This window comes from Pongo abelii, chromosome 3 (assembly GCF_028885655.2).
Source record: "Pongo abelii isolate AG06213 chromosome 3, NHGRI_mPonAbe1-v2.0_pri, whole genome shotgun sequence".
NCBI lineage: Eukaryota > Metazoa > Chordata > Mammalia > Primates > Hominidae > Pongo > Pongo abelii.
The window spans coordinates 44,194,636-44,214,233 of NC_071988.2; the positions used below are offsets into that span (position 1 = coordinate 44,194,636).

General features: G+C 38.5%; 1 long non-coding RNA gene across 3 annotated transcripts in view; it reads left to right on the forward strand.

The window, feature by feature from the left end:
• The window catches only part of LOC112133050 (uncharacterized), a 59,324-nt gene extending 41,623 nt beyond the window's left edge, over nt 1–17,701 (forward strand). For 2 of the 3 annotated variants that reach the window (XR_010139670.1, XR_008524474.2), the window contains 2 exons: nt 8,477–8,572; nt 9,280–17,701. This is a non-coding gene — a long non-coding RNA (uncharacterized LOC112133050). Of the gene's footprint in view, nt 1–3,066; nt 4,003–4,380; nt 4,461–8,476; nt 8,573–9,279 lie in introns of all 3 variants that reach the window. The other variant, XR_008524472.2, reaches the window with a different exon arrangement.
• The last annotated feature ends 1,897 nt before the right edge of the window (nt 17,702–19,598 follow it).

Here is a 19,598-nt window from a genome sequence, read left to right on the forward strand (position 1 = left end):
CAATAGCTAAAAGGTGGAACAACCCAAATATACGTCAGCAGACGAGACAAACAAATTGTGGTGTATATATTAATATACAATAATATTCGATGGAATATTATTCAGCCTTAAAAGGGAATGAGATTCTGATAATGCCCTAATAAGGGCAAACCTGGAAAGCATATGCAGTTTAAAATAAGCCAGCCACAAAAAGACAAATATTATATTATTCACATACATGAGGTACCTGGAATAGACAAATCCATAAAGACAGAAACAGAGGTTACCAGGGGTGGGGAGAGGGCTGAATGGGGAGTTATTGTTTAATAGGTACAGAATACAAAGTTCTGGAAGTGGATAGTGGTGACGGTTGCACATCATTGTGAATGTAATTAATACCACTGGATTTTACACTTAAAATGGGGGGAAATGTTAATTATGTTATGTGTATTTTACCTCCATAAAAATGTCTGTTCAGAATTTTAAAAAGGTAAGGTGTCTCCACAAGTACATTTATTAAATATTTCTCAGATATAACTACTTCTATAATGTTACATACTGGGTTATCCATTCATTCACTGAGAATTTATTACATGTTATGGTGGTTTTCTCAGCTCATTTCCCAGAGAATTGTGTATCAGCCACACAGTTTGGGGATGGGGAGCAGGGTGTTGGTGTTTCCACGCTCTCTGGGGTTGTTTTAGCCTATCATTGTAATTTGGTGCCTCTTGCTATGGAGATTTTTCCATAGATGGGTTGTTGCCTAGATCTAACACAATATATTAAGGGCCACAGAATGTCTACAAAAGGAGAATGACTGTAGAATAACTACCCCAACTATGGCAGGATTCCGTTCTCCAAAAAAATGGAAAAATTGGCTGGGCCATAGACATTTTTATAGCCTAGCAACACAAATCACAGACAACTTATACCAAAAACAATGTCCCAACTAAATTCACTGGCATGTTATGAAAGATTAAAGGCTCGTCTGTCCTCAGAAAAGGTGTCAGTGCTTTGTTATGTTTTTTAGTGTTTAAAAATAGCTTGAGAGCTACTGGGAAAACCACTGGCAAAGAAGAGAGCATGTGAAGCTGTAAAAAATTATCTGCTTTTTATTTCTGGTTGTTGTTTAATACGCTAAATGCAGAATGGTGCTGTGTGCATTCTTAGGTTCATTTAACCTAAACTGTTATTCTGCCCAAGAACATTTGGAACAGATCGTGTCCACTCCCCCTACCCACAATGTTAGATAAAGCAAGAGAGTCATCTGAAGCAGAAGGAGACAAATTGTTCCCAGTCTGAAACTATACCACCTTTGCTGGAGGTGGAAAAGAATACAATAGTGGAAGTTATTTTGGTTTTGCTTCTCTGCTCAGTAAATGCAGGCTTGTGCTCCTTTCTCCTTCCCTCCTCCTTCCCTCTCATTTTCCATTATCTGTCAAAAGAAAAACTTCAAAGGTACATTAAGATAAAGTACAATTTAAAAGATGAGGACAAATAATTGAGGCACATATCTTAAAGAAACAATGTTTACATTCTGGTTTTGACTTTTTAGGAATACCAGGGTACACAAGGTTCATTTTAGTTTAACTTTTGAGAAGGGGAATGATTTCATATCCAAGGAGAAGTATGAAGTGGAGTTTAGGAAGTAAAATTGCTCTCAACAAATACATGGAAGGGAGGCAATGTTAGAAAAGCTACAAAACAGAAATCATAATGTTCCAAATCTTAAGACCTCCAAAGCATTCAAGCTCTATTATCAGTGCAGATGGCCTAATTATGAAGAATAAATTGACAAAAATTGTCATGTGCTTTTCTAAGAGTGCTTTGGTAAATCAGAAACATTTCTGATTTCTCCTGCATCCAAAAGGAGACAAATGATTGAAGGTTTTCCAAAACAAACAAATATAAGAGGAATGACTGGGAAAAAAACCCAAGAAGGATGCTGAGGAGATGTGGGACCTGCCATACAATAGGAATTTTGGAGAAATACGGTTTCTTGCTGCTCTTCATGGGAATTTTGAGCCATTGCTGTGTGCACGTGACTTTAAGCTTTCTGCAGACAAGGGAATCTGGAGGTCTATGTTTAGAAACCTAATGGCGGTCGGGCGTGGTGGCTCACGCCTGTAATCCCAGCACTTAGGGAGGCCGAGGCGGGCGGATCACGAGGTCAGGAGATCAAGACCATCCTGGCTAACACAGTGAAACCCCGTGTTACTAAAAATATAAAAAAATTAGCCGGGCGTGGTGGTGGTGGGCGCCTGTAGTCCCAGCTACTCGGGAGGCTGAGGCAGGAGAATGGCATGGAGGCAGAAGGATGGCATGAACGCAGGAGGCGGAGCTTGCAGTGAGCCAAGATTGCACCACTGAGCCACTGCACTTCAGCCTGGGCACAGACGGAGACTCCGTCTCAAAAAAAAAAAAAAAAACAAAACAAAAAACAAAAAAACATAATGGCACGGCTAATGAATTATTCCTCTAAAGAGATAGAAACGGAAGAATGTGTGGGCAGTGAGTAAGAAAGTTTATGTTCTTCTGATTTAAAATTATTATTAAAAATTATCCTTTGCAGCACTGCAGCTAATTTGAGTGTGTAGTGGGAGGGGTCAGAGTAGGAGAGCTGAGATTTCGCTGAGAATCTCCAAATCAAAACTGTCCATGGAGGCTCAAGGCATAACACTGTATCTTGTTTGTAACTCCTTTTTCACTATGTTTTATATGTGTTTATTATGCAAATAAAATTATAATCATAGCAAAGATTCTGAAAGAAATATATTCACTCAAAAGTCTATATATTAAACCACTGGTGATACATTTTATTTGCTCTTTTTCCTTGTTCCTTTAAGGTGTCATTTATATATATCCATCTCATTTTTTAGTGGTTATATTCACTTCATGGATTAAATTTTGAATTCAGTCTTTTTACCCTAGCATTTGTTTATGGCAATTATTCCATGTTCTTGTTAGTTTTAAGATAATCGCATTAATGGCTATAACTGCCTGTTTCTGTAGTGTTTAACTGTTATGTTTTACCAATTTGTCATAGTCATAAATAATTTTAAGAATGGGTACTAACATTTCTTTCAGAGAGGTGCTGTCCTGATAAAAATATATTGCAAATGCCTAAGGTGCAAGGTGCGATATTAAGGCTTCAGTTAAGACAACGACTTTTGAGAAGAGTGGAGAATAAAAATAGAAATAGAGGAGACACCATTGAGGTTACGAGAGAGAGAGAGGAAAGTGAACGCGGGAAAAGTTGCTAATAATACTGATATGCTCACCGTTGTTAAGCTTTATTTCAATTTTTTTCTTTAGAAATATGTAAAGAGAAAACATATTCTTGGTTCCTGATAACGATTGCCAAATTATTTCTCAAAGAGCTTCTCATTGACATTGCTATCAACATGAAATAAGAACAATGGATTCCTGAAAATATTAGCAGCTTTTGTATGTTACACAGCATTTTCATTAATTTAATAGAATCAGTAATGGTGTTACAGTAGGTAGTTGGTCAGACATGATCAGGGCAAGAGAGGGCTCCCTGCATCCCACCAGGAATGTCAGCTGAACATCAGATGACGGTCAGGCAGTTGTTAGCGGTCTCTCTAAAATAATAGTTGGGCACATCCAGCGCCAAGGAATAGTAGTCTCCCAATAGATAGAAAAACCTGAAACTGGTGATCAGTTTCCTGATAAGGTCACAGGAGTTGGGTGAGTGGGCTCGAGCATGAACACTAAGAGGAAAAATGGCAAAGTTTAACTGGTGTATGAATTCCTCTAGGAACACTCAACTGGTATGAGAAAAATGCCTGAAGTGAACACATGCGCAATTCCAGTAAACACACTGAGCATGCAGCCACTCCCAAGAGCTGGCAGGCCACTGCACATACAAATAGCCCACCCCAAGGGAAGAATTGGGAGAAGGGATGCAAGACCTTAGAAGTATGCCAACATGTAAAACTCCAAGTCAAAGATCAAACAGGGCACTTGATCTCTCAAGTCGCCTGCTTGGCCCTCTTCCAGGTACAATTTATTTCCTTTTGTTCCTGCTCTAAACTTTTTAATAAACTTTCATGGCTGCTCTAAAATGTGCCTCAGTCTCTCACTCTGCTTTATGCCCTTCAGTCAAATTCTTTCTTCTGAGGGAGCAAGAATTGAGGTTGCTTCAGACCCATACAGATTCACTGCTGCTGACATACTTTGGTGCCACATGACTTGGATACATTCCCTAGTGGTAACACACCTCTATGCCTTGCCTTCTTTGGCTGAAGGTGTTCAATCCTTGTACACAGTTTCCTTCTCCCCTTTCACTCTCTTGCTTACTAACCAACCCCCTCTCAGCCACAGTGGCTCTGCTCCCCGTGGCTGATCCCTCAGCTCACTCTGATGGGTGGCTTGCAGGGTTGGGAAGGACCTTGGAGTCTGCATGGAGTAGAACTGAGACACTAATGACCCTCCTGGACGAGAGGCTTGTGAGAGTGGTAAGTCTAAAGTGTAAGACCATTCAATGTCTGCAGTTACCTCTGCTTTTCCAACTAAAATTGTCTCTTTCCCCAAAACCCCCATGATCTGTTCTCCATGCGTATTCTGAAATGGCCGTGTGCACCACAAGACCATCCATCTCTGCCTCTTCTTTACTTTCACCTCACATGCCACGTGACTTCTTAAATACATACTCCCTGTTATTCATGTACCTGTGGCCCTTGTATTAGCATGGAAGCAAATACACAGGCTCTCTTGCAAATATCCCCTGAGATTTATTCTTGTTTTTACCCTACCAGCTCAGATTACTTCCAACTCTTCCCATCTGCTGGCACATTGGTGGGACCAACAGTCATTGGAACCTGGACTCTGCCAGCAATTTATGACTTACCATACACTTTTTGTCCCTGTTATGCTCCAGGGCTAAGTTTTTTGGTGGCTTTTGAAGCAGTTTGTCTGCCTGCATGGGGCCTCACTCCGTGGTTTTTTAAGGATCCCACCTACTTTCTTTTTTTGAGTTAGCACCCCTTTAGGAGGAAGAACAGTTATTCTCTTGCCATTTGCAAGTTCTTTCCCCAAGGCCCAAGTCCTCTGGAGGTTACTACTTTATGTCAAGAGGGCAAATAAACATTTCCCTCTCAAATCTAAGGGCTGCTGTTTCTGCAAGTATATGAAGGCTTTTTATGAGTATCCCTCTTGTTTCCTCCCACTTAACTCCTGTTCCCTCAAATTCTCTGACACTTACATACCCTTTTCAACATGCATCAAGACCTTCAAGATCATATTCAAAGGGAGAGAAGTCCAGTCCCTTGCAGTAGTTAGCTAAAAAACAGGCTTCTCATCTACTCAAAGACCATGGGAAATAGGAAGCTGAGAAAAGAGATAATCATTTTGTTGGTAGAATACTCTGAGTGAGAGTCACTGTAAGGTCATGGAGACAAGGATATAGGCTAGCCCAAGACCACAGGTTCAAGGGACCCATTAGAAAGAGACGAAGGTTGGTTCCAGGCTTACAGATTACCACTAGAACAGAGATAAAGACAAGGTTAAGACTGGTTATTTCAGAATCCCAAGGATGAACAGTTGGCTCTCTTTCACTCTGGTATCTCCTGTGTTCTCAAGTGGGTAATTGTGACAAGATGAGACCAAGGTTAAGGGTACACAATAAGACAGATTTATTCCAGAATGCTAAGGACAAATAGGGGATGCCCTATTCAGGATAATAGGAAAGTAAGAGGGACACCTTCTTTTTCCCTTTTTCTCCTGTCTTGTCTCTTCACAGATGAGTAATTGCATCTCCATACCAGAGGATTTGCCCCTTGGATTATTCCAAAAAACTGGAAAAAGTTTGATTCTCCTAAACGCTTAAAAAAAAAAAAAACTAGTTTTACTTTGTAATACTGTTTGACCTAAAAATGAACTGGGAGAAAATACAAACATCAGCCTTAGACCCCAGGAACCTTATGCAGGAAATCCTCAGATTAGCCTCCTCAGTCTTCTACAACTGAGAGCAGAATAAAGAGGACAGAGGGAAAAAGAAGAAAACACACAAAAATAAGAGGCAGGCTCAACTATTGACTGCTTTACAAGCTCTCCAGTCCCCTCCAGGTTGTCCTAAGGACACTCCTCCAGGTAACTGCCATTGGTATGGAAAGCCAGGCTCACTGGAAGGAAAACTGCCCCAATGGGTTCAATGGGAAAAATCCCTGCATGGCTTGCCCCCTCTGCCACAAGCTCAACCACTACAACTGGACTGCCCTGAAGGCCAAAGGGCCCCCAGGTTAGAATCCCAACCTTTGATGAGCTTGAGCTGAAGGGGCTGTCTGCTCTGGCCAACTCCCAGATTAGACATCGTCAACAACAGGGCAAAAGCAACTTTGGAGGTGGCAAGTAAAATTATAAATTCACCTTTTAGTTTCAAGAGCTTCCTACTCTGTGCTAATATCCTTTGAGCAGCTGTTCTCCAAATCCTGTCAGGTAATGGGGTAAATGACAGCTCCTTCTCCCAAAGAAAAGCATCATGACCCTTTGGGGTAAAAATATACTTTTCAAATGGGTGCCAGCTTAATATTTACTCAACCTCTAAATTTGTCTTTTGCTCTAATATCCCTATTTCTTCTGGGAAAGATACCTAAGTCTTTAACCAATAACTGACTGGGACAAGCTCTCCTCAGGGGTTTAGAAATAGCCCACACTTATTTGGATAGACCCTAGAAAAAAATCTAACTGAGCAATCTCTTGAAGGGGGATGACTCCTACAGTATATAGATAAACTCCTTATCTGCTCCCCCTTCACAGGACTGTCATGGCAACACATAGTATAAACCATGACTTCCTAACAGAAAGGGAAATGACTTATGTCTAATTCAAAGAATATTAAGGTAAAGAAGTATTTTTGGTAAGAAAGTTTATAAAGAAAGTAGATTTTATATGAGAAAGGATCTTGTATGGTAAATTATTGTCCTGAAGTAAAATGACTGTTTAAAAAGAGTTGTTTAAAATGTTGTTTAAAAAGAGGGATGTTTAGGACAAGTCAGAAAGTCCAAGCACATCATAGATGTTCTGTGTAGGTCATAAAAAGATTCATGAAAGGGAATTTACATAAAGAAATAATATATAATTTTAAAGGTTATTAGGCATACTAAATGCTTCATAAACTACTACTATGACTCTTAAATGTACAGCTTGCCTGCTTTAAAGCCATTAAATTCTCCCCCAAGTAAGGCCTGGGGACATACAGAGTTAGCCATGGCTAACTCCCTTCTGATTTCGAGTTAGCCATGCCCCCTAGCTATGCTTGTAAGAGTCAAACCTTATCTGCACTTCCATCTGATGTACTAGGCTCCACACCTAGTACATAACTAAAATCGTCTACTTACCAGGTTGTACACTAAAAGTAAAAGTTGCTAAGTGCTAACAGTGTAACATATATTTGAGGCTACTGGAAAAACAGTTTTCAATGCAAGGCATGTAAGGAAAGTAGAACGTACTTTTAGTAAAAGATTATAAGAAGGCATAGGAATGTAATTTTTTTTTTTTTGCCTAGCTTAGAGGGTTAAAGGATTGTTATAAGGTGGATAGGATAAAGCTGAAGGTTAAAGCAAGTTGTGGGAGGTTTGTCAAATAATTTTGTCAAAGAAATTCTGTGTGTGATCATATTGGCTAAAGTTAAAGGGGTATTTTTCAGTTTTTCCATAAATTTAACATTGGAATAAAAGCACAGAATGTTTTTTAGAGCATTGTTCTGTTCTTTAACAGAAAATTATAAAGGGTGATTAGAATCTTACCTTATAGGCAAACTGATTAAGATTGAATAGATTTGTCTATAAGGTTTTATTAGGAACTGGATTTAACATTAATAGTACACTAAAGCAGAGGTAATATTTGGCCATAATCATGTGAAACTCCTATAATTCTGATTAACTTAGTATATATTATCAGCAATAGTTATAAGTATCAAATTATTTTGTGCCACAGAGGTAACAAATTTCCTTGTCAATTGTGCCTTTGACTGTGGCTTCCCTAAGACTTTTTTCATCTACATACAATTGTTGTCTTGTTTTGATCCTCTTTAAAATGTGTTTTTATAATCAGCTATCAGACTCTAACTGGTGTTCTTAAATGCAGGTTTCTGATTTGGAGATTGTGACATGAGAAAAGAGGAAAAACTTTCAGGACACTTAAGGAGAGCTGAAATGTTCACGAATATTAAGCAGAGCATGAGTCAACTATATGGACTGACCTAATAGAAGACTGAAATAATTCTTCTATTTATAGCTTTTAACAATTGAGTAAAGTATACTCCTGTAAACAAAATTTGGAGCATATTTGTTTCTCTCTACCTGATTTCTCTAGAATTAGGAAACTACGAATATTCTTAACTTATGTGAATATAGTTATTTGCATAAGTGCAGTAAGAATCTGTTTTCTTTTGCAACAGGACACAATTGGAAACTTGTTGTTTTACCAAGACTTTGTAAAGCCTTGCTAACTGGAATTTGTGCTTTCCTTTAAGGAATCATATTTGACTTATAGATCCAATAAAAGCCCTTTGGGAAAACTGGCCTCATACCTACTCTACACAGTTCCTGTACAGGATTCCTGACCTGTGGTAAGTAAAGAATATCACTTTCTGACAGGTCCAGGAGCCCCAAGTTATCTTGGGACCTCAAGCAGAAAGGAATTTATTCAACTCATACAGTTATTTGATGGCACAGGTATTTGAAGACTTAAACCCATGGCTAGGCTTAAGGTTTTAAAACGTCTTATCTGAGATTTCTCATGGAACAAAGTTCCATCAAAGCCAATTTAAAAAGTAACTCATACGGCACATAGTTATTCTTGCTGTGCTTTATACAAATAGCCAGGCCAAGTATAATAAGACTAAAGCTTATTTCGCAAATAAATCAGTTCTATCATGATTTGTTTTTAATAGAAATGAGAACTGGTGAGAGAAAAATTAATGTACCATGGTACTTGTTATTAGATTCTAGTCTCATCAATTGTTTTTGAGATTTGTCTGCAATTTAGACTAACCCTGCTTATTTCTGTGAACCAACTAGTGATCTCTAGCTTCAGCTCAAAAGAAATAGGAGGGATGAGTAATGCAAAAATCTGGATCAATATTCTAATGCTGGGCACATATTGGAATTGGCTAGCAACTCCATCCCCCTAAGTCTTAGCAGACATGACTATAGCTTTCAGCTACGTGGGCATGGCAGCAGCTTCAGGATATTGTTTTGGAGCTGTCCTCACCCTGTTATTTCATTTTGACAACTTCTAAATCTAATAACCTGATTTGTCTTCTCTTGCCTTCAGGCCATCAAGCACCAGATAATCCTCGGTGAGTGATACATCCCCTTAATATTCAAGAGCCACCCTTCTGTAGGGGACCGATAGAATGCCGCATCAGTGGGACAAGACAGAGGTGAAATCCTGCCCCTCTCTCCCTTGGACCTGGCTGGATACTGCTTTTACCATCCCATGGAGTCACACTGCCCTGACAAGTAACAAGAGCCCAAGGCCCACAGAACAACCACCATGGTCCCTCTGTCAGCAAGAGGCAGTTACAGAAGACTGACCTTCATCCATTTTCCCCAAAGAATTGGGGTCTTGGACTCTTGATGTGTGAAATGTTATAGTAGGCAGCTAGTCAGACATGAGCAGGGAAGGAGAGGGCCCCTCTCCCCAACCAGGAATGTCAGATGACCATCACGTGATGGTCAAGTGGTTGTTAACTGTTTCTCTAAAATAAAAGTAATGGCAAAACAGCAATTACTTATGCACAAACCTAATAATTGGTTGCTTCAAGTGCCAGGGAAAGACAGTCTCCCAATAGATAGAAAAACCTGAAACTGGTGATCAGCTCTCTGATAAGATTTTAGGAGTCAGGTGAGTTGTTTCAAGCATGTGCACTAAGAGGCAAAATGGCAGAGTTTAACTGGTATATAATCTTCCTCTAGGAACATGCAGCTGGTAAGGGAAAAATGCCTCAAGTGACCATGTGCACAACTTCATAAACACACTGCAAATATGACCCCTCTCAAGTGCGGGCAGGCCACTGTGCATGCGGACAGCAACCCTAAGAAAACAGTGAGGGGAGAAGGAATGCAAGACCCTGGAAATATGCCAGTGTATAAAACCACAAGTCAAAGGTCAGGTCAAACAGGGCACTTGATCTGTCAAGTCGCCCACTTGTCCCTCTTTCTTTCATTCCTGCTCTAAACTTTTACTCAACTTGTACTCCTGCCTCAGTCTCTCACTCTGCCTTATGCCCCTCAAATTCTTTCTTCTGAGGAGGCAAGGATAGAGGTTGCTGCATACCAGTATGGATTCACTGCCCTAACAATGTTGAGCATAGAGAGAGGAAAGAGACTACCTAAACTGAATAGAATAGGGTGGGCATATGCTGATTATAATTATATTTGCTATTTGTATTATATTATCTAATACCTACCTATTGTGTTATTGGTTAAAAATTTCTTCAGAAATCATCTCCCCATTCATTCATATAGTCGCAGTGAGAATTGAACTATTATTGTTATGTAATTTTATTCATTTCCATGATTGATAGGGCTAGAGATGAGACCATTTGAGTGACTGAGGCCATTCCCTGGAAATACAGGTGAAAATGGAAGTCATTTTTTTCTTGGTTCCTAGATTGTAATACAGGAGACCCATGCATTATCAGTTGGTTGTTTTATTGCTTGGACAGTGAAGGAAATGAAGCTTGTCTGTGGAGAGGTCATAAAACAGGAAGATCTATAGAGAGGCACATGAAAGAGATGGACAAACAAACTGATCAGTGGAGCTCACTGTTCCAATTCTTTCCTGATGTTTAAAGCTGAAATTCTTTCATCTTTCCTTATCTACTCTTAAGGGCTCCTGGATAGATGTTCTTGTGCATTTTTCTGTCTTGAAGGTGATCTGCTATGTAATCTCACTCTAGCATCTCACTTTTCTCAGAGATGAACCTTGCTTTTGATTAAACCTCTGTTACCTATCCATTAATTCTATCAGTTGCTTGCTCTTCGAAAATTGATCTGACAAACTTATTCATAGTGAGTTGTTAATAGACCAATGTATTTTCATATATCTGGTAAATCAGAATTTTCCAGAAAGATATTACAATTTTCTATTACTTTGTTATACCAGTTATTTCAGAGAACTTGAGGCTGACTGAGAAAAATGTGAACCCTTGATAGAGTCTGGACTGGCTTCTTCCTAATTTGTCATTTTTCATCTCTACCATCTCTCTCTCTGGACTTGCTGCCTCTTTCTCTGTGCCTCCTGTGTGTCACTGCTTTCCTCAGCGACGTATATGTGGCCCATTTGAGGTGATGGGGCCTATACACAAAGCTGACAAGTAACTTCCATATTTTGTCCAAAATTTAAAAATCAGCTCCACTTGAACTCTATGGAGGTTCCTACTTACCATGATAAAAATAAATCAGAAAAACAAAAATATTCCCTGGCTACAGGTACTTGGCGTTATAACAGACATATCAAATTCACATGCCTAATCTCTGGCCACATCTCCTACCATCCATTTCTCCCCTACTCAGAGCCAATCTGCTAAGCAGGTTCTTCCCTCAGAAATGTGTATGGCTTACCCACTGCCTTTGTTTTCTAGGGATGCTATAATAAAGTACCACAAAATAGGTGGCTGAGAACAGCAGAAATTTATTTTCTCGCAGTTTCAGAGGTCAGAAGTCCAAAGTCAAGTGTTGGCAGTGTGGCTGTTTTTTGGAGACCCATTCCAAGCATCTCTCCAAGTTTCTGGTGTCTGCCAGCAAGACTTGGCTTGTAGATGTGTCACTCTAATCTCTGCCTCCACCTTCATATCACCTTCTTCTGTGTCTCTGTGTCTCCCCATCTCCTTCTCTATTCTCTTATAAGAATATCAGTCATAGGGTAGAGAGCCCACCCTAATCCAGGATAATCTCATCTTGAGAATTTTAACTTAATTATGTCTACAAAGACCTTATTTCTAAATAAAGTCATATTCTTAGGTAGCAGGGTAGGACTTGGATGTAACTTTTTTTTGTGGGGAGGCACTGTCAACCCACTATACCTCTCCTCCTCACTCTTATCATATCTTCATTTAAATCTCATCACAAAAAGAGCTTCCCTGACCACGCTATCAAAAATAAACTCTCATGCCCTACTTAATAACAAACCTCCTCACTCTGCGTCTACTTATAGCTTGCTATGGCCTAACACAACTGCATGATACAATTCCATTATAGCTCCACTGCTAACCAACATAATCTTTCAGTATCCCACCTTCAATTTGTTGAGGGAGAAAAAAAATCTAATTCGTAAATGTATGTGTTTTTTTCCTGGCCATGACTCATGTACAAACAGGTGGATTGGCTACCCTGATATCAGGTACTCACCGTTGGTCCAATTCCAGCGACTGGAAGTATGGATTTATATGAGGAAACCAGGGTCATGTAGGTATATAACAGAGAAATTCTCTTAGCAAAAGAACTAGGCATGTATAATATTATAATTATTTAACTTTTTTTTCCTTGAGATAGGGTCTTGCTCTGTCACCCAGGCTGGAGTGCATTGGCATGAACACCGCCCACTGCAGCCTTAACCTTCTGGGCTTAAGTGATCTTCCCACCTCAGTGCCCCCACCCCCACCCCCCTGCTAGTTGCTGGGACTATAGGCACATGCCACCACCACACCTGGCTAAGTTTCTAATTGTTGGAGAGGGGTCTTGCCATGTTGCTCAGGCTGGTCTTGAACTCCTGGGCTCAAGCAACCCTCCCACCTTGGCCTCCCAAAATGTTGGGGTTACAGGTGTGAGCCACCATACCCAGCCTTGTTTTGACTTCCTGTTTTGACCCAGCCTTGTTTTGACTTCCCCTCTCTGTTCCCCCATCCCTCCTTTCTTTCCTTCTTTCCCTTATAGATATGTATACACACACACACACACACACACACACACACACACACACAGTCTGTAAAGTTGCAGTTAGTGAATTTTAGTTTTTCAGAGTTAACCATGCAATAAACCAATGTTGTGGTCTCTAGTGTTTACTCGGCTGTTTGGAGGCTGGTTTCATCTTATGTTTTTTTTTGTATTTGCCTTATCTTTCTTCATCAGAAAATATTTGGGGATAGCACAATAGAAAGAATATTTGGAGATCAGAAACTTAGATTTTCTGACTACCACCAATTAGCTGTGTCTGATTTATATTTATATCTGATAAATATTTACATTTAATATCAAGAGGAGGGAAATTTGATGAGTCTAATATGCAAAATGTATGTTTATAAAATTGGTCAATTGCTCCAATATGAGCCACTGTGGGTCCAAAGTTTTGAGTAGCAATCCAAAAATGAATAAATTTTTAGTCACATAATTTATAATTTCTAGAAAATTAAGGAGAAATTTTGGCTTCAAAGAAGAATAACTTTTTTTGTCTTTCTACTGATATGAAGAAACTATTCCTTCCATGAGTCCTCATGGAGAGGGCACTATATAAATGCAATAAAACGTTCCTTAGTTACATCCTGAAATTAACTACAGTAGTGGTTTCTGTAATGATTAAGGGAATGGCATCTTAAATTGGGTTCAAATTTTCCTACCACCATTTATAAGATGAATGGGCTTGAGAAAATTAATCTTTGTTGGTTTAGTTTCCTCATTGTTAAAATATTGAAAACAGTAGGGTATAACTCAAGTTTTTTTTTTTTTTGTGAAGAGTAAATGAAATCTTATGCACATGATTCTTTTTGTTGTTGTTGTTGTTGTTGTTGTTGAGATGGAGTCTCGCTCTGTTGCCAGGCTGGAGTGGTGCAGTGGTTGCAATCTCGGCTCACTGCAGCCTCTGCCTTCTGGGTTCAAGTGATTCTTCCACCTCAGCCTCCTGAGTAGATTGGACTCTAGGTATGTGCCACTATGCCAAGCTAATTTTTGTATTTTTAGTAGAGATGGGGTTTCACCCATGTTGGCCAGGAAGGTCTTGATCTCCTGACCTCGTGATCCACCTGCCTTGGCCTCTCAAAGGGCTGGAATTACAGGTGTGAGCCACCGCTCCCGGCTGCATATGATTCTTAGAATGGTGCTGGGCACATAGTCAACACAAAATATTAAGCTATCACTGTTACTGAAATGCAATTTATTATTTTAAAAAATTGTCAAAAAATAATGATAGCCTAATGTCAAGTTGAATTTCTTTCACAGTAAGTTTTCGGTCAAGCCAAAAGTTTCAGAGTTCTTTGATGATCATACTTAACCCAATGAGATATTTCATAGTAGATGAATGAGTTTATCTATTCTTCAGATAAGAATTTACCTGTTCAGATAATCGTCTATAAATAGTTTCATTCAACATAGTTTATGAGAAGTATTGATCAGTATTGATTTTGTGGTTATACTCTGACAAGTACTTGGAGTACAGCCATTCTGAGTTGTTGATTAAGTGTAAAACTCGTGTTTGATATTTGAAAGGAGTAAAAAAAGATTTAAAAGCGAGAAACTTGATAAAGACACATCTTAATAGAAACCCTCTTTTTCTGCATGGAGATGGGCTGAGGCTACCTGTGGGAAATATTAATGTTATTGTTAAAATGTAATCTGAGGCTTGACCCAGTATCTAATTGAATGTGCAATTGAAACTCACAAATTTTAAATCAGAGAGCAGAGGTGCAATAATTTTACCTTGGAAAGTTTTGAAAGCAGGTGTAAACAAATGCTCACCTCAGCCATAAATAAAAGCTCAGTGAAATATTTATAGAATGTTTAACCTTGAGCAATATTCCTTTCTTGTAGGTGCTCCAAATGTATGCCAAACTAACTAAATGGATTTAATGAATTGTGCAGATGTATTCATTAAGGGCCATTTAAGAGTTAGAGAATATATATCCAAAACAATCATTTTAGTTACAGAATATTTTATGGTACAATTTATGTTTGAAATTACTTTGGTGGCTATCTGTAGAAGATTGTTGGAAGGCAATAGTGAAATCAAGATGTGGCGGTTAATTTTATATGTTAAGTTGACAGGGCTAAGGAATGCCCAGACAGCTGGTAAAACATTATTTCTTGGTGTTAATATGAAGGAATTTTTGGAAGATATTAGCATTTGAATAAGTAGACTAAGAAAGTGGCCCTCACCAGTGTAGATGGGCATAATCCAATCCATTGAAAGTCCAAACAAAATTAAAGAATAGAGAAAAGACAAATTTGCTCTCTCTACTTGAACAGGGTCATCCATCTTCTCCTGTCTACAAACATTGGTTCTCCTCATTCTTGGGCCTTAGATTTGAACCATAACTTACACCATCAGATCCCTGGTTCTCAGGTCTTCAGGCTTGGTCTGAAACTATACCACTGGCTTTCATGGCCTACCAGCTTGCAGACGGCAGATAGTGGGACATCTCAGCCTCCGTAATTGTGCAACCCAATTCCTAATAAATGAATATATTCCTCTATATCTATAGGTATCCTATATGGTCTGTTTCTCTGGAGAACCCTGACTAATATACAGAGACAAATTAGGCTGCTATAGCAGGAGTATAGGTGAGATGCTTATGGCTGAAGGTGAATCAGTTCAAGGATTTGTGAAAGCTCCTAGTAGGACACCCACATGATTCATACCCAATCTTAATATTCATATCTGCAGGTTTAGTTAATTCTGCCAAGGCATACAGGAAATAAAAGTTTAATACAGTTAAAAAGATATTTTATATTTTAGCAGTGGATATATGCCTTGACAGAAGAAATGTACATTTTAAAACAAACCATACATACCTTTCCAGGGAACTGAACAGGAATCAGAAAGAAAAATTTTCAGTGATATGAGCTAGGTGACAGTTCCTCTGTAGTTGACACAGATAAGAACGGCCAAACTAGCCCTCTTTTTTGCTAATTCTATCTCTGAATGCTGAAGATATAAAAGTCCACAAGACTCTGAAAGTGAATAGATGATTCCACTGAAGTCCAAGTCTCTTTCTGGAAAATAATATAAGTTAAAAAAAACATATTCTTTGAAGGTCACATTTTAGGGAATCTATTATACTAAAATTAGGAAACTTCTGAATCCATATATTTATAGTGACAACCTGGCAATATTAAGAGGTATTGCGAATACAGATCACTCTCTCAAAGCAGATGAGGTCATGTGTGCAAAAATATTAATTTTAAATTTAGAAGTTTATCAAGAACTATGAAGGATCTGAGATTTTTATTCTACCGGTAAATTAACAAGTTAGCTTGCCACTGTTTCATGGATGTCACCAGCCGACATGGGATTTTATTTTTGTTCAAAGACAAAGGATTGTATTACCCTTGGCACAGCAGATAGCATGAATTTCAAGTTTCATTTGATCCCCTTGCTCTTACCCACACTAAGCCCCACAGGAGCAATGTATACATGGGTCAAGGTGGATGCTGTGCCCACTGTGTTAGTATCACAGCTGAGAAACCTCATGCTTAGGAAACCCCAATGTATTATAAGATGGCTGAAAGCAAATTTGACCAATCTTTGCTCTGAAAGGAGACATTATTTTTATTATATTGCACAGAAAATAGAACTGCCCTCTGCCTCAGAGGTAGATAATATCTCCATCTTCCATGGGTCCTTGCTATCCAAACATCCTTCAAAAGATAGTCCAGAAAAATATCTGCTAGTAACACTGTTTACAAGACATAGGGAAATATGAGAAACTCATGGAGAATTTTATTCCAACAGTGTTCAGAAAGAAAGCCACACAAATTCAAACATAATTTTAACTATGGTAAACTTGTCTGCATTGCAAAACATTTATCATTGTAAAAAAATGTATAGTCACCAATAGCTTGCAGCACACATATATCCTATTTAAGTACCTGAGTGGAAAAACTATTTTATATATGATGTAGCTAGTCTAAATTGGGCTCTCCCAAATTGCTCAACCAAAAACAGACAAAGTGTTCTTATTTGCACCTTCAGCAAGGGAACAAGCTCTCTTCATCCATTGGGATTGTAATAGTAAAATACCTGAGACTAGGTAATTTATATAAAATATAAATTTATGCTGGAGTTCTGGAGGTTTGGAAGTCTACGATCAAGACGCCAGCAAGTTTGGTGTCTGGTACAAGATGGTGTACTGTTGTTGCTGTATCTTCTGAAGGGAAGGAATGGCGCATCATCACGTAAGAAACAGTGGAAGAGCAGGAGAGGCTAACTCTCCCTGAAGCCTGTTTTAGGAGGCCATTAATCAGTTTATGAGGTCTCTGCCCTTTTGACTTAATTACTACTCAAAAGGTCCCTCCTCTTAAAACTGCTGCATTGGGAATTACATTTTGACATGAATTTGGAGGAGACACCATCATTCAAACCATAATGCAATCCCAGCCAACCTTTTTGTGAGAATTCCATTCTGTCCCTTCTAACCATGTCCATCTCTTCTACTTGGAGTCTTACTATATATAGCTAGATTAAAGGTCCTGTTACCTGTGGGGAATAGTGAGGAGGCTACAAATGGAGGCAACACATGTTTTAAAATTCCTACCATATATCGTATTGAGACAATTTACAAGGTTATTGGAAATGATATACAGAGAACCAAAACAATAGAAATTTTCCAGAATTATAACTCATAGTCTTTTCACTGAGCTCAGAAAAGACACTTCAGCTGTTTATAACATATGGTAAATACTGTTAGCAAAAGAATAAGTAGCTATAGATTTCTTAATGTGAATCTCTGTATTGTAGCTAATAGCAGATTTTTCAGAATTAATCATGCATTAAAGTTAAGTTCCATGATGACTTTTGGTGTTTACTCAGGTATTTGGAGTGATGTTTAGTCTTGCTATTCTTTTTCTCCACTTTTTAGCACTGCATTACATAAATTGTAATTATTGCTTCCTCATTTCATCTTCCTCTCTATCTGACTTGACCACTAAGCTAATGTCACACAGTTTAGACTTTTTGGTATGAAGTAACTCAAATTAAAATTTAAATTTTTGGACAGGCACTGTGGGTAATGCCTGTAATTCCAGGATTTGGAGAGGCAAAGGCAGGAGAATCGTTTGAGGCCAGGAGTTCAAGACATGCTTGGGCAATATAGCAAGACCTTGTCTCAAGTAAAAATACAAAAAATTACCCAGACTACAGGCATGTGCCTGTAGTCCCAGCTACTATGGAGGCTGAGGAGGGAGAGTTACTTGAGCCCAGGAGTTCAAGCTTGTGGTGAGCTATGATTGTGCCATGGCACTCCAGCCTGGGCAACAGAGTGAGACCTTATCTCAAGAAAACATTAAATTTCTGTAAATTAATGAAATATGACTGGATAAAGAAATGGAACTACTATATTTTTGAAGGCTAACATGAAAGCTGTGGAAAGACACAATAATGGAAGTCACTAAAAAGAAATTGCTCTCAAATTAGGATTAGGTGAGCCAAATGTATATAATTATAAATAAAAGAATGGAAAACTTTTAAAAAAGAGTTTACACTTATATTACTTACAACTAACTTTAAGTTGTGTTCTAGGTTTAAAGAAGTATATACAGAAAACTACAGATTTTTAAAAGTTTGTATATGTTTATCAATAATAAGGCACTAAACTATAGTCAGCAGATCTATATATGAGATCTAAGCCTTAGTCAAATATCACAAGGTTGGCAAAAGAATAACTCTATCTATTGATTCATCAATCTGTTGCCTATCATCTGTTTTTATGTCATCATATTTCTATCTGTGTTTTTTAATTGCCCATTTTAGCCAACATTTTCAAGTAAGTGACAAATCTTGGTGATATAATGTATGGGGGCTTCCTCTCCAGAGGTGGTAGTTGCTTGCATGGATGCTCTCCTGCTCCTTCAAAGGTTTTTGCATATGCCTATTCTAAGTCAGTCTGTGCTGATTATAAAACTTAATCCATTAAAGATAATTTAATTTCCCCTGAATTTTTCAGGAGAGAGAGAAAGCCCCTTCACATACAGGTGGTCAAACTGGGTAGGTGTATAGTTGTTTGTTTTTATTAGTTTGCTTTTGTTTTTTCACTTATGATTGAGTTATGAGCATTTATTCCTAGCATTAAGTCTTAGAAAAATATGATTTTGAGAGGCATTGTATGACATTTCATCAAATATAGGCTCTTTTAAATTTACTTTAGTGCCCAAACTTTGTACATTTAGTTTACTGATATGGTTTCATTCTATGTCCCCACCCGAATCTCATCGTGTAGCTTCCATAATTCTCACATGTTGTAGAAGGGACACAGGTGGAGATGATTGAATCATGAGGGTGAGTCTTTCCCGTATTGTTCTCGTGACAGTGAAGGGGTCTCACGAGGTCATAGTCTTAAAAATGAGAGTTTCCCTGCACAAGCTCTCTTTGCCTGCTGCCATCCATATAAGATGTGACTTGGTGCTCCTTGCCTTCCACAATGATTATGAGGCCTACCCAGCCATATGGAACTGTAAGTACAATAAACCTCTTTCTTTTGTAAATTGCCCAGTCCAGAAAGAAAGTCCACTGTCTTTATTAGCAGTGTGAAAATGGACTAATACAGTTATCAAACATTTTTAATTCTAATAATTTAAACTTGGCAGAGATCTGCTATGATAATACTTTGTGCTTATTGTGCAATTTGTCCTTTGGATAAATTACTAGAAGTGGAACTTCTATGT